This window comes from Camellia sinensis, chromosome 1 (assembly GCF_055761805.1).
Source record: "Camellia sinensis isolate YWXY chromosome 1, ASM5576180v1, whole genome shotgun sequence".
Classification (NCBI taxonomy): Eukaryota; Viridiplantae; Streptophyta; class Magnoliopsida; order Ericales; family Theaceae; genus Camellia; species Camellia sinensis.
The window spans coordinates 80,560,641-80,574,884 of NC_138961.1; the positions used below are offsets into that span (position 1 = coordinate 80,560,641).

At 37.7% G+C, this 14,244-nt stretch overlaps 1 long non-coding RNA gene across 1 annotated transcript; it reads left to right on the plus strand.

The window, feature by feature from the left end:
- Window positions 1–11,213: 11,213 nt before the first annotated feature.
- On the plus strand, window positions 11,214–13,644 carry LOC114276231 (uncharacterized). The gene is made up of 3 exons (XR_014336609.1): window positions 11,214–11,334; window positions 12,610–12,666; window positions 13,410–13,644. It is a non-coding gene; the product is annotated as an uncharacterized LOC114276231 (long non-coding RNA).
- The last annotated feature ends 600 nt before the right edge of the window (window positions 13,645–14,244 follow it).

Below are 14,244 nucleotides of genomic sequence, written 5' to 3' on the forward strand. Positions count from 1 at the left end.
GGCTGAGGCTCACTCATGTTGGTATAAACCCACTTGTCATTTCCATGCCATTTCATTGCATTTTATCACTGCCTCGGTTTGCGTGCCCGTGTGCACGCATTTCGAGGCACTTCATTTTCATCCGCCGGCATCTTATGTGAGTGTGGCTGAGGCTCACTCATGTTAGTATAAGTCCATATTGCATTCTGTATGTCATGTGCATTGCGTATGCATTGCCTCGGTTTGCGTGCCCGTGTGCACGCATTTCGAGGCACTTCATTTTCCGCCATTGGCATCCGATGTGAGTGTGGCTGAGGCTCACTCATGTTGGTATAAGTCCATTTGTCATTTCCATGTCACTTTAGCACCGCCCCGGTTTGCGTGCCCGTGTGCACGTACTTCGAGGCATCTCATCTTCATTGCATCTGTCATCGCCTCGGTTTGCGTGCCCGTGTGCACGTACTTCGAGGCATCTCATTTTCATTGTTCTGTCATCGCCTCGGTTTGCGTGCTCGTGTGCACGTACTTCGAGGCATCTCATTTTCATTGCATTCCGTCATTTTCTCGGTTTGCATGCCCGAGTGCACGTATTTCGAGGCCTATCATCCCATAGCATTGTGTATGTTAGGATTGTATATTAGTTGCATTTCATGCATATCATGCATATTGCATCATGTCCGGAATAGGAGTTAGCCCGGGCACGGGAAACGAGGTACATTTCGTACTCCGAGTGACGGAATGTGTCTCAATTCCCCAGTCACCGACACTCCGGATTATCCATGATGGAGTTAGGTTTTAGCTGTAGTTTCATGTGCATTCATCCTATATTGAGTGGTGCATTTCGATTCCTCGGCCATCATGCCTCGGTATGTGTGATTGGTGGCACGAGGATCGAGACATGCATATATTTGTGCAAATACATTGCTATGCCCCTTTCCTGCTCTCTGTTGCAGCAAAACCAGGAATCAGCAACTTTTCGGGACTTGGCACGCTTTTCAAAAAATAACAGGTGTAAACAGAGGCTAATTGGGGCATTCCGGTGGATTTCCGCGCAAGACAGTCCGGACATGCATCATCCACCAGAAGCAAGGCAGTCCCTGGCTTGCACGCCAGTTTATTTGCTTTCTAGTTAATTCATTTATTAATTAGAATTCTGTAATATTTTGGACTGTAATATTCTTTTATTTGGGGACTGTAATATTTGGACTGTATTATTTATTTGGACCCTCCGAGCGAGGGCACAACTGTAATAAGTGTGGGTGAGTGTGATGTATGTCTTCCAACCCCACGTCTTTCTCCCTTTTATTTATCCGCTTTTGATGGTTAGATTAGGGCATATTTTAATTAGCATAAAGTATGACAGCATGTTTGCATCATTCATCTGTATTGCATGCATCGGGCTCGGCGCATCATACTAACTGCATTGTACTTTCAATACCAAGTTGAATACATGTTAGTTATAGCATTTCATATGCCATCTTAGAATAGCCGAACCTACTATAGTTGCATTTTGCATGTGTTGCATTAGGCATTTCTGTACACTTAGGATCATGCATGATTTCTAATATAGTTTCTATTTTGGCTTGGAGTACTCGGTGAGTTTTATGCTTTAGCATCCTTGCATGTGTGTGAGTGAATGCCATGATAGTATGCTTACCATGAGGCTATGTGCTTATCTGATATATCTGACTGAATGCCTGTGGGTGAAGGTTGGGTTATCTGAATTGGAATAAATCATCAAATGTTTCAAAGCCTACCTGCGGGTAGCAAACCATTTTCAAAAAACGAACATGAAATGTTTTGTTCCAATTCAGGCGATCCAGTCTATACTTGTATGCTGTGCGCATCACATAGTAACCTAGGCTAATAACCGGAATAAGAACTCACAATGTTTTCAAAAATTGATATCATGGTTAGTAGAGGCCGATCTTTGATCGGGCGAGCGGGGGTGCTCACGAAGTGACCTTCCCCAATCGTACCCAAGTTCCCGAGCCGAGGCAACTTTGGTGATGACGGACACGTGGCCTTTTGGCACCGAGTCAGGGTTTCCTAAATTTCCCATTAATAAAACATTTAGGTGGCGACTCTGTATCTGGCAAAGCAGTCCATGTTTGGCACTTCTTTCAAAAATCTGTTTTCTCAAAACGATTTGCCGGATTTGGACTCTTTGGTTCAGATTTAGAACCGTGACTAACGACAAGTCGAGTCCGAGCTGTAGCGAGGTCCCCCGCGGGCTTGTTACAATATGATATATGCTGGTTGGTTTTTGTTTTCAAAAACAGATATAGATGTAACAATACGAGACATACAATCTCTACTACTACTATGTTCATAGTTTTGGTAATTTGAATTGTTTTTATATTTTAAGAACCACAGGTTGTAATACTTTATGTAGATGAGGCATGCTGTAATTGTAGTATATAGATGAGGCATGCAGTGATTGTGATGTTCTAAAGTTTCAAACTTTTTTCCTTTGAATGAAGCATGTAGTGATTGTAATATTTTTTTAAGTCATTAACTGTAATACTTTTTTTTTTTTTTTTTTGAGGAAGTGCACAAGTTAAATTATGTTGAAAATTTATAAAATTTTAAACTGCCAAACCGATTCGCATCCATCCGCCAAACCGCTAATTCGCTCAATCCAGATTCGCCGGATTGGCGGACGGATGCGGATTGATTTTCTCCAATCTACCAATCTGACAGACGAATGGCTGATTGGAGATTCCGTGATCGTAACTGATCCGCGCCCATCCCTAATGGCTATAAATGAAAATATTTGTGTTAAATACATTTTATAGGAATAAAAAAAATAAGAAAAGTACATGTCAAGACCTCAGTCCTTTTCTCTCTCTCCTGTCTCTTAGGTGTGTCAGCGGCTGACCTTAATGGCCTTCTCTGTGTCCTCCTTGTTAGAGCATCAATAGTCGACTGGCTAGGAATCCGGATCCTCGGTGCCCCTTTCCTGCGGCACACTCCTGTAGCCCTCTAAAACGACGTCGTTTTGGAGGGTTTTTTTTTTTTTTTTTTCCCTTCTTCTTTGATTCGATAACAGAGGGGAGGGGAGGGGAAGAAGAGAGAGAGGAAGGGAGAAGAAGAGGGGAGAAGAAGAAGGGTGGCAGGAGGGGAGCCGCCGAAGCTGTCGCAGAAGAGGGAGAGGACGGATGGGAGGGGAGCTGCCGAGGCCGTTGCAGAAGAGGGAGAGGATAAGTTCTCCTCCACTCCGGCCAGATCTGGAGCCGCCATGGCTGCTCGGGGCTGCTCCTTCGACCTCACCACCGCCATGGCTGCTCGGGGCTGCCCTCTTCCTTCTTCTTTCCTCTTCTTCTCCCTTCTTTTCCCTTCTTTTCTCTGCCATGGCTGCTCGGGGCTGCCCTCTTCCTTCTTCTTCCCTCCCTCTTCCTTCTTCTTCCCTCTTCTTCTCCCTTCCTCTCTCTCTTCTTACCCTCCCCTCTCCTCTGTTATCGAATCAAAGAAGAAGAAGAAAAGAAAAAAAAAAAAAAAAAAACCCTCCAAAACGACGTCGTTTTGGAGGGCTACAGGGGTGTGCCGCAGGAAAGGGGCACCGAGGATCCGGATTCGACTGGCTAGAGCTCCCACTAATGTTAGATGTTAATATTTAAAGCTAGTTAATGTGATATTTGTTCTCAAGTGGAGCTGTTAGCTATAATTTTAAGAATAAATTTTGGCGTCAGATGCTACACGATTAGTTAACTGTGCCGAGGCGACTAACAGTTGAGAGAATGAGAGAGCAAGAGAGGAAAAATGAAAGATTGACAGCTTGTAATTTTTTTTATTTATTTTTATTATTTTATTACTTATATAAGTATTTATATATATTTAATTACATTTTATTTTTATTTAACACACACTATAACATGTCCATTATATCATTTACTCACTCTTTAAACTAAAAAAAAAAAAGAGACTCACTTTTATTATTTTTTGTTATATATCACACAAATTTAGTCACTCTATTATAGATGCTCTTAGTTCACTATACACAATTAGTGCACTTTCATTGAAGCAACCTAAAAAAACAGCATTCCCTCTTTTATTTTTGCTTACATATTACACTAACATCCAAATACACCATTATATTGGTTCCTTTTGAGAAGTGGGTTATAATCCACTTCCTCTAACCAAAAAACTGATTATAACCATTTACCCAAAATAGTCCATTATATCGTTACAAAAATTGCAGAGTCTCACCTGAGAGCATAAGAGGGAACAAGATTGCATGAGATCTCATTTCGTAACGAATAAATTTTTTAGGCCCTTTTTGGGAAGTGGGTTATAATCCACTTTTCAGATTATAACTCACTTTCTCTCTCACAAAAAAACTACTTATAAGCAGTTTTTAACCAAAAAACTGATTATAACTATCTTCTCAAAATAGTCCTTAGACTCCATCAATCGTGAAGCCAAAAAGTTAGTTTAGGAGAGGCACCTATTATTTATAATCTCAAAATTTTTTTTTCTTATACTCAACAATAAGATAGTCATAGTTTGTTTTAGCTAGTATTCATCATAGTAACTTGAATCATTTCACAAATTTTTTATGTAAACGTGTATAGTCAATCTAGACGTTTCAAAACTTTTCATGAAATTATTATTATCAGTACTATAAAAATATCTCTTTCTATATATTTAAGTTATCATTCATCCATTGATCAATTACTTAGTTCATCAACTAATTCTTTACAATATTTATAACTAAAATTACTCTCTACAATGGGTTGAATCAAAATCCCTAATTTTAGCGCAAAGCACCATAAATCAAAATTTTTAATTCAACATCAAATCAAAATCCCTAAAATTTAAAATAAATAATTATAAATCAAAAACTTAATACTAAGGCCTCGTTTGGCATGTAATTGTTTTAGCGTAAAAGTCAAAAAGTTACTAAAAAAATCAAAAAACCTATAACCTATAGCAAAAAATCAAATATTCTCTTTTCTTTCTACTTTTTACACATCTTTTCGTAAAAAATTAAAAAAGTCATTCCAAACATATTAATTTTTTTTACCTCATATTTTAGTCAAAAAGTCAAAAAATTACTAAAAAAACTTGTTCCCAAACAAGACCTAAATAATCAAAAACCTCTATTGTGATAAGAAAGTGAGGGTGAGGGTTGGGGCACATCTTGTATTTAAAAAAGCGATAATTGCTATGCTCATCTTGAGAGGGGGAAAAAAAAAATCAAAAGTCAAAGTGGGCACATGACCCTCGGTCTCTACTTGAATCTGTCTCTGGGCTCTATTTCTTTAGATAAATTTTTTAAATATATATTTTGACATTTTTCATGATAAAAAAGCAAAAATTAACAACAAATATTTTTCATAATTAACACAAAAAACTTAAATTTAGCCAAAAATATTTTTCAATAAAAAAAAAGGATGGAAATCATTTTTCGAATTAAAGACTTGCCAATACCACTACATTACGACCGCCACCATCACCTCCACCATCACACTACCGCCACAAGCACAACCATCATGGCCGCCGTTGCCACAACTACTGCCATAACCACTCCGCCACCACTACTATGACCATTAGTAGATTAGTTTCAAGGATGCAACCAAATATAAAATAAGAGAATTTGATATAATAAATTATGTGTATATACTGTTAGGTTCTTGTAATTAGCAATCATGTTTGACAAGGCTCCTTTCAATTGTAATTTTATTTACTCTTTTGTTTCAGTAAAGCTGTGAGTGTTTAGATACAAATTCAATCCGAGTTGTGCTTGAGTAGTGCAGTTTGTACTGACATTCAGCATCTTGACTTGAGCAATCCTTATTTGCCACTCCGCTGACTATGTACGGAGATTGAGTTGCCAAGAAAGAAGTCAAAGTGGATTAATCGCTCAAGCAGTCTTTTATGCACTCAAGCGGTGAAGTTTTCCATCCAGTATCTCTGCCTACATTCTGAACTTCTGGGAGACAAGTTTTACCACTCGAGCAGTAGATCTTGAGCTCTAGCGATTGGCCTACATTTAGGCACCACCTTTTAGTTACACCGCTCAAGCAGTAAAGTGAGTGCTCGAGCGGTCATCGCAACTCTATTTAATACAAAGTGCATCATTTGCTCGTTTTAGGGTTGAACCCGTCTAGATTCTCAAGCAGTAAAGTGAGTGCTCGAGCGGTCATCGCGACTCTATTTAATACAAAGTGCATCATTTGCTCGTTTTAGGGTTGAACCCGTCTAGATTCTCAGAAAGGAGAAAAATACAAAGTGTTCTATATTATAGGGTGTTTATATATGAGTTTCCTTGATGTATAGAAGGTGATCGATTGATCAATGAATTATGTATTGTCAAACATCAAGTATAACAATTCCAGTTTAGACCCGACCCATTTCCTACTCTTAGAGTTGGGATTTCATGTCTTGAATTGTTGTTCATGTCCTTTTCATCTTGTTAGTAGTTAAGTTGAGTGTTTGTTGTGTTTGAAACAGGTTAGGAGTTAGTCTTTCAAAGGAGTTGTTGTCCAGTTTTCTTCTTGTTCGCTCAAGTAGTGTTTTGCTCGCTCGAGCAGTCTTTGAGATCTCCTAGCATTTTGCAGGTCTGCAAAAACTTTTGAGAGTAGGGTGATCTTCGCTTGAGCGGTCTTTTGCTAGTCTAAACTTCTAGGAGGGGGTCATTGTGTACTCAAGCGGTGTTTTTGGTCGCTCGAGCACTTATTGTGTCTGACGCTCGAGCAGTGATTTGGTTGCTCAAACAGTCTGTGCGTATATCAATTCGAGAAAAGAGAAATTTTATCACTTTTTCACTTCCTTTCTCTCTAAAACATTCCAAACCCTAATTTCTTCACTCTCACTCTCTCTAATTCTTGCTTTAAAAGCTCAAATACACCATCACCTATTGATTTCTTCATCATAGCTCTTTGGAGAAAAAGGTAGAGCTTGTCAAAAGTTTCATTCTAATCGAAGAAGATCTTGTTTTTCGATCTGTCAAAGTTTTGCCCTTGCTATCTTCCTCTTCTACTCTTGAGGTTCGGATTTCTTCAACATTTGGTATGATTCTTAGCTTAGTTATTTGCTCCTTGAAAATGTTTAGTGATTTGGAGATTTTGGTTAAACTTAGGATTTGATTTTGAAATATAAAAGAGGGGATTTTCAAATAGATTCTTAAGGAAGGTTGTGGAAGTGTTTAAAATGCTGGGTAGTGTTAAAATGTTGGAATTCCCTTACTTAAATGTGATTTTGAAAGTAAATGAGGTTTTGTTCAAAAAATCATTGATATTTGATTTATGAAAGGAAAAAGATGTTAGATTTTAAAAAGATAAGAGGAATGTATCTGTTGATGATGAGAGTGAAGTTGGATATGTAGTATCGCTCCTATTTTTAAAATAATGAGATTATATCTATTGTTGGAAAATTATCTATTGAGTAGAAATATCTATTTTGGGCTATTGGTGGAGGATAACTTTGATTGTTATAAAAATTACATGAGGATTAGGTGAATTGAAACTAATAACTCATACATCTTGCATTGAGCATTGTTTCACACTTAAACATTTAAAAGTGTATTATTTTGAAAAACAAAAAGGGTATATACCTTGGTGAATCTAATTAAAGGGGTGTGGTTGTGGTTATTATGTTGATTTGTGTGTCCTTGGTGAAAGTCTAGAAACCCGAGCAGTTAGGTGACGATCTTTTCGGTTAGTACCAGTAAAATGGCTTTTGATAGTGCTTCTACAGCCTATTGGCAGACTCGTACCTAGAAATTCCTAGTGTTTTGTGTCCACTGCCCTGTTTTCTAATATAAGAGTATATTTTTTATGAATTGATATATAATCCTGGCATTGCATTGTTTTGAGATAAAAATGTAAAATGTTTGGCAAATGACATTGTAGACCGCCTGAACTTCCTCCGTGCGCCCCCCTTTTGGAGGGGGTGCGGATTTGGGTTCATAGCTACTACAGTTCGGACTCCTATCGCGGTTCTGAATCTAATCTCACAAAGTATAATGTGAGACTGATAAACACCAAAGAGTCCAAATCCGGCGAATCGTTTCGGAAAATCAATTTTGAATAAAAAGTGCCAAACATGGACTGATTTGCCAGATTACAGAGTCGCCACCTAAATATTTTATTTTGGAAAATTTAGGAAACCCTGACTCATGCCTAAGGCCACATGTCCGTCATTACCAAAGTTGCCTCGGCTCGGGAACTTGGGTACGAGAGGGGAAAGTCCTGAAATGAGCACCCCCGCTCGCCCGATCAAAGGATCGACCTTTACTAAGCATGATATGTTGTTTTATAAACCATGTGTTCTTATTCCGTTTATTAGCTAATCTTACTTTGTGGTACGCACAGCATACAAGTATAGATTCGATCACGAGAATTGGAACAAAACAACTCATGTTTGTTTTCGAAAATGGCTTGAAAGTGCTACTCGCAAGTAGGCTAAAGCGTGGATTTGCCACCCTCAAGTGGGCTTGAAAACAAGATTTTGTCACTTCGCAAGATGGGCTTAAAACTCGCATTTGATGAATTGTCCCAATTCAGGTAATCAAGCCTCCACCCACAGGCATTCAAGCAGTTTAGCATTTAAGCAAATAGCCTCATGGCAAGCATGCTATCATGGCAACACTCACACTCCTGCAAGGATGCTAAAGTGTAAATACTTACAGTGTACTCCAAGCCAAAACAGAGAACTAGTTAGAAATCATGCATGATCCTAGCTATGTTAAAATGCCTAATGCGACACATGCAAAAATGCAACTAAATAGGCTCGGCTATCTAGGCTCGGCTATCTAAGATGGCATATGAATGCAACGATTGATACATGTATTCAAATATGAATTGAAATACGATGCAATTTGAATGATGCGCCGAGCCCGGTGCATGCAAGACAAATGAATGATGCACGCATGCAAACATAAGGTATGCTAATTGAAATATGCCCTAATCTAACCATTGAAAGCGGTTAAATAAAAGGGAGAAAGACGTGGGGTTGGAAGACATGCACACACACACGCACGCTTATTACAACATTGTGCCCTCTCGAAGGAGGGTCCGAATAAATAAGCTAACCAGCTATGCTAAGCTACTTATTACAAACCAACTAATTAACTAACTATTCTAGCTAATTAATTATTACAAATCGATTTGAATAACTAGCTATACTAAGCTAATTAGAATATTACAAAATGAACTAAGCTAAATTAATTACAGCACATGTAATTAACTACAACTAGCTAATAAAGCGATAAGGATGGCCTCGCGGGTGAGGGAGGCATGCATGCTCAATTGTGTCCTCCCGAAAATTCATTGCCTTGCCTCCAGATCCCTCTGTTTACACATGTTTGGACCTTTGAAAACTGTGCCAACCTCCAGATTGCTTCTGTTTGTTCTCAAGAACACACTGATGGCCGATCGGCCATGGTTGGTGATCATTGGCCAAAACTGGCAGCCGGTCGACAGATTTTATGGCCGGTCGGCTAGTACTTGTGGTCGGTCGGCCATTGTTTCCCTGCATTTCCTCCTTTTGCTGCAGCAGAGAGCAAACAGAGGCATGGCAATGTATTTGCAAGGGAATGTATGCACTGCCACCCTCCTTATCATGTTTTAAGCTCAAAGGAGCGTGGCACTTGGTTCTCAAGCCACCAATCAAGCATCTTAATGCATGATGGCCAAAAAACCAAGCTTGTACAAGCTCAATGAATGCGCACAAAAGACTCGAGTGCCTCCACCCTATCATGCACAATCAAGGGGGACGGCGACTAAGAAATGTGACACGTTTCATCACTTTGAGTATGAAACGTCTCACATTTCTTATGTTTGGATTAACGTCCGATCCAAACACAAGCAATGCAAACAACATGCAAACACTTCATGTATTAACATGCTAAGGGCCGAATACAATGAGACTAGTGAAGGATACAACACTAGAGACATGTAATACAATGCACAAATGATCAAACCAGCTCAAGACAGAGCTACATCATGCCAAAACAGTGGCCCAATCATGCTGAAACTCAGGCACAAAAAGCAAGGAAAACATGCTTGCATGTTGGCTCACAAACTAGGCATAAGACACAACTCTCAAAAAGCATTTAAAGAGTGACATATGTGAGATTGTGACTATGCTATATACACTGAAATCATGTGATAAATGAGGCTAAGGCATGCAAACAACTCAAGCAAAGCATGCTAGGGACTTTGAAACACAAAACTAGTGAAGCTACTTTCACTATGGCTATACAAAGCAAGGCTCAAGAGACCAAGACCACTCAAAACAGTCCTCAAGCATGCTAAATCAGAGCCAAAAGCATGCTGGAATCAAGCTAACTCATGGTAGAATGAAAGGCTAAATCACCACACATGCTAGACTAGTAGGCAAGATTACACTATAAGTACAAGAAGCATGCAAGAGGTGACCAAACCAGCCAAAAATAGAGTTATAACATGGCAAATCAGTGGCAGAAACATGCTTAAACCAAGCTTCAAAAGGATAGAAAATCATGCTCACTTTGTAGGCCATCAACACATGTAAACAAGAGATGAAGAGGGGGGACCACCCCCTCCTATTCTGGACCTCAAAACCACCTTTTCACCACTGAAATTCCTCTGGAATTCAGTGGTTTAAAGGCCAAGAAAAGATTGTTTTAAAGGCTTTAAAAGATGGCAAAAGAATTTAGCAAATAAGCAATAAATGAGGGTGGACCACCCCTAACTCCAACAAGGACTCAAACCAACATTTTTAATGCTTAAAAATAGAGGTTTTTTTAGTTGACAACTAGGCCAAAATAGCATGCAAAGGTGGCCTAAACTAGTGTACAAGAACAAGCTTAAAAGGGGAAGAAACTTACCATTGAAGAACAGTAGCAAAATAACAACTTCTGAGCCAAAAACCGACCTTCAACAACCCAAATAAGACCCTCAAGCACCTCAGCAACAAGGTAGTGGTGTTTGACTAGGTGTTCTAGTGCAAATATGTGAAGAAAATACACTTTCAAGCACAATATAGAGAGACAGAGAATTCTAGAGGGAGAGTAAGATTTTATGGATTTAACTTTATTAACAGAGAGATCAATATATTTATGTTAAAAATGTAAGATTTACAATATTTTTTTCAAAATCTAAGGAGAGATCAATATAATTTCCACTAAAAGTTTTAACACTAAATATCACCACAAAAAAAAAAAAAAAACACTAAAAATCTCAAATGTTTTATCTAACCTTTCATATATATGAATGTGAGGCTATAATGTTGGTAAACATTGGGGTGCCTAACATTACTTTATAAAAAAAAAAAAAAAAATCCTGAGTAGGCCCAATAAACTACCAAAGGCAGGCTCGTTGTCAAACCATTTGGTTCATCAAGATCGGCGACTTGTTCTCCGGCGTGGTGAGGTTCTCTCTCTCTCTCTCTCTAATAGGGTCGGATTCGGACTGTGGCCAGGTCAACCCCGATTCTTGATGAACCCACTTGTTAATTTTTGTTCTTGAAAGGGACAGAGTAGGATTAGTCATATATGTATACTTGCATACGTCTGTTTTATGTAGTGGTTGAACATGTTTCATTGAATTGATGAGTTTTGTACTTGTTTTGTTGATAGATGTTAAACACTTGTAATTGGGGAATGTGGAAGAATTATAATAGGGGAATGGGAGCTTCTATTTACACATCCACCTTCCCCTCTTTGCACACACTTCATAAAAATTATTTTTATTATAAATTTTTTTCAAGTGAAATTACTATTATAGACATCAAATAAATACATTCGGAAGTTGAATGTCGAAAAAATAATAAAAATTCGGAAGTCTACTTCTGAACCAATTGTTTATTTTCGGAAAGCAACTTCCGAACCAATTACTTATTTTCGGAAATCTACTTCCGAACCAATTATTTATTGAAAAAGATGTGTAAAGAGGGAAATGGGTGTGTGTAAATAGAAGCTCCCTAGGGGAATGGGGATTGGGAATTGGGAATTAATATCCGCCCGGTTGCCCCTGTTGCATTCCCTATTTGATTGTTGGGAGTGATTTAAAGTGAAATGAGCCCTAGTCTATATAACTTCCACTTATTTCATCTATGAAGTGTGCTAAGATTGTGTCATTAATCATTTTAAGAGCTATTTAATTTTCATTAGTACATTATGATTTTTGATCTTTATGAAATTGAAAGGGCTTACAGGTATATATAAGTTGCTAGGCGTCTCCTACCTCTCTACCAGCACTATGATTGCAGGTTGGAATTATTAATTTTTAATTGTCAAACCCTATGCAAGCTTATTAAAATCTTATATGTAAAGATTCGATAACATAACCTAGAATAGATTTCATGAACCACCATTAAGCCCTATGTTAAGGAAATTTGGAAATAACCAGTATATTCTTGCCTCTGAAACATTGGAAAGCATACAATAAACTGAATCAACAACCAATAACTTGGAGAGAAGACTTATGCTAGAAGTTGATTTGGATAGGTCTCAACTGGTTTTCATTTGTTTTAATTTGCTTTTACCTGAACCTCTTATGATTGCCTCAAATCATCTGTTCCGTGCTATTTCTCTAACTTCTTGTCTTTTGTGTGGCCCTCTTTTTCACTCTACATATATAGATTTATTTATATATTTATGTATCTATTGTGTTCAAATAGAATTTATTTGTCTTACTGCAGGGGAAGAGGCGTGATACCTATTGCTTTGGTAATCTTTCAAGGGAGACTCTTGGGGAGGTAAGTATTTATGTGTTACAAGCGTATATCTATTTACTACACAGCCATCATGAAATTATAAATCACCTTTTGATGATTTATATGTATGCAAAATAGTTTCTTTTAGTAATGGTCTCCAACCTAAAAGTTTTTGTTTTTCATTGAGCAGAATGCTAATGGCTACAAAATATGTTTTTATTTTTTAATTAACATATCCACGGTAATGAGGTTGACATTGAATAATGAAATTACTAGACTAGGAACTAGGCTATATTGTGTGCATCTGAAAATTGAGACAGTTTGGACATGTCTAGAGGTAGCTATGACAACTCTTGTGAGAAGAGGTTTATGTTGGAAGTTGACAGGATTAAGAACAGGAAATATAAGTTTGGTGACACATAAGAATTAATTGGCCCTTAGTTGATGAAAGAAAAAGATTTTGAGAGGCTGTAGATATGAAGCAATATTTGCATTGGTAATGAATATTGATATTGTTTGACTTTTGTGGCATGCCTTGCATTTGAAAATTTAGCTATTTGACTTTATTATTACTAACATGTAGTCTTATAATGCAGTTAAATTTGATTGAATCTGAGATTGTTCTTTTTGTTTTTCTTGTCGTCGCTTCTTTCAATAGCTTTCAATTAGAAAAAATGAGAACGAATTTGGCCCATTTTCTACTTGGAACTTAACTGGAACATATAGAGGTTTGTACGTTAGTTGTGAATCTGATTATCTTGTTCTTTTTTTTTTTTGATGCCCAGACCTACCCCACACCCGCTATTATGACTGATGTGGGCCAAAGCAAACTGGAAAAAGCTGGCGGGTCCACCTTAAAACCCTGGCTTCCACTTGAATGTAATGGGGATTCAAACCTTGGTAGTAAGGAGAGGAGCAATCTCCTTTACCACTAGGGCGGCCATTGCGGTGGTCTGATTATCTTGTTATTCTAGTTGATTGGGAAAAAGTTTTTCTAATAGCTTTAAATTGCTTATTTCATTTCCCCCTTCTTTAATTGCATTATGTTTTTCTATTTTTTAGTCGCCGAAACCTATACTTTTGGCTACTAAATTTTTTTAGTCGCCAAAAACCTTCACTTTTGGTTACTAAAATTGTTTTAGTCGCTACAACCCATATAATCAGCGACTAAACTGATTTTTAGTCGCCAATAACTACACATTTGGCTACTAAACTGTTTTAGTCGCCAAAAATGAAATTCAATTTTAGTCGCCAATTGTCCTACTTTCAGTGTCGAAATTTATATTTTTAGTCGCTAAAACTGCTTTTTCTTGTAGTGTTTGGATCCGTCTGCACATATACAGTTTGAGAAAAATTCAACCCACAACTGCCCGCAGTGCAGGTTGTTGTTTGTGCGGATAGGATTCACAGATATGCGGGAGGTTGCGGAGTGATTTGAGGATTGGACTTTTTTTATTTAAAAATTTATTTTGGAGCATTTTTTTTCCCATTTTTAAATATTTATTTTGGGTCATTTTCCTCCTATTTTCTAAAATGTTTCAACATTAATAATTAATGAATTAAAACTTATAAAATTAAAAACACAACAAAATCAATTCCTAACACAAACAAATCATTCAA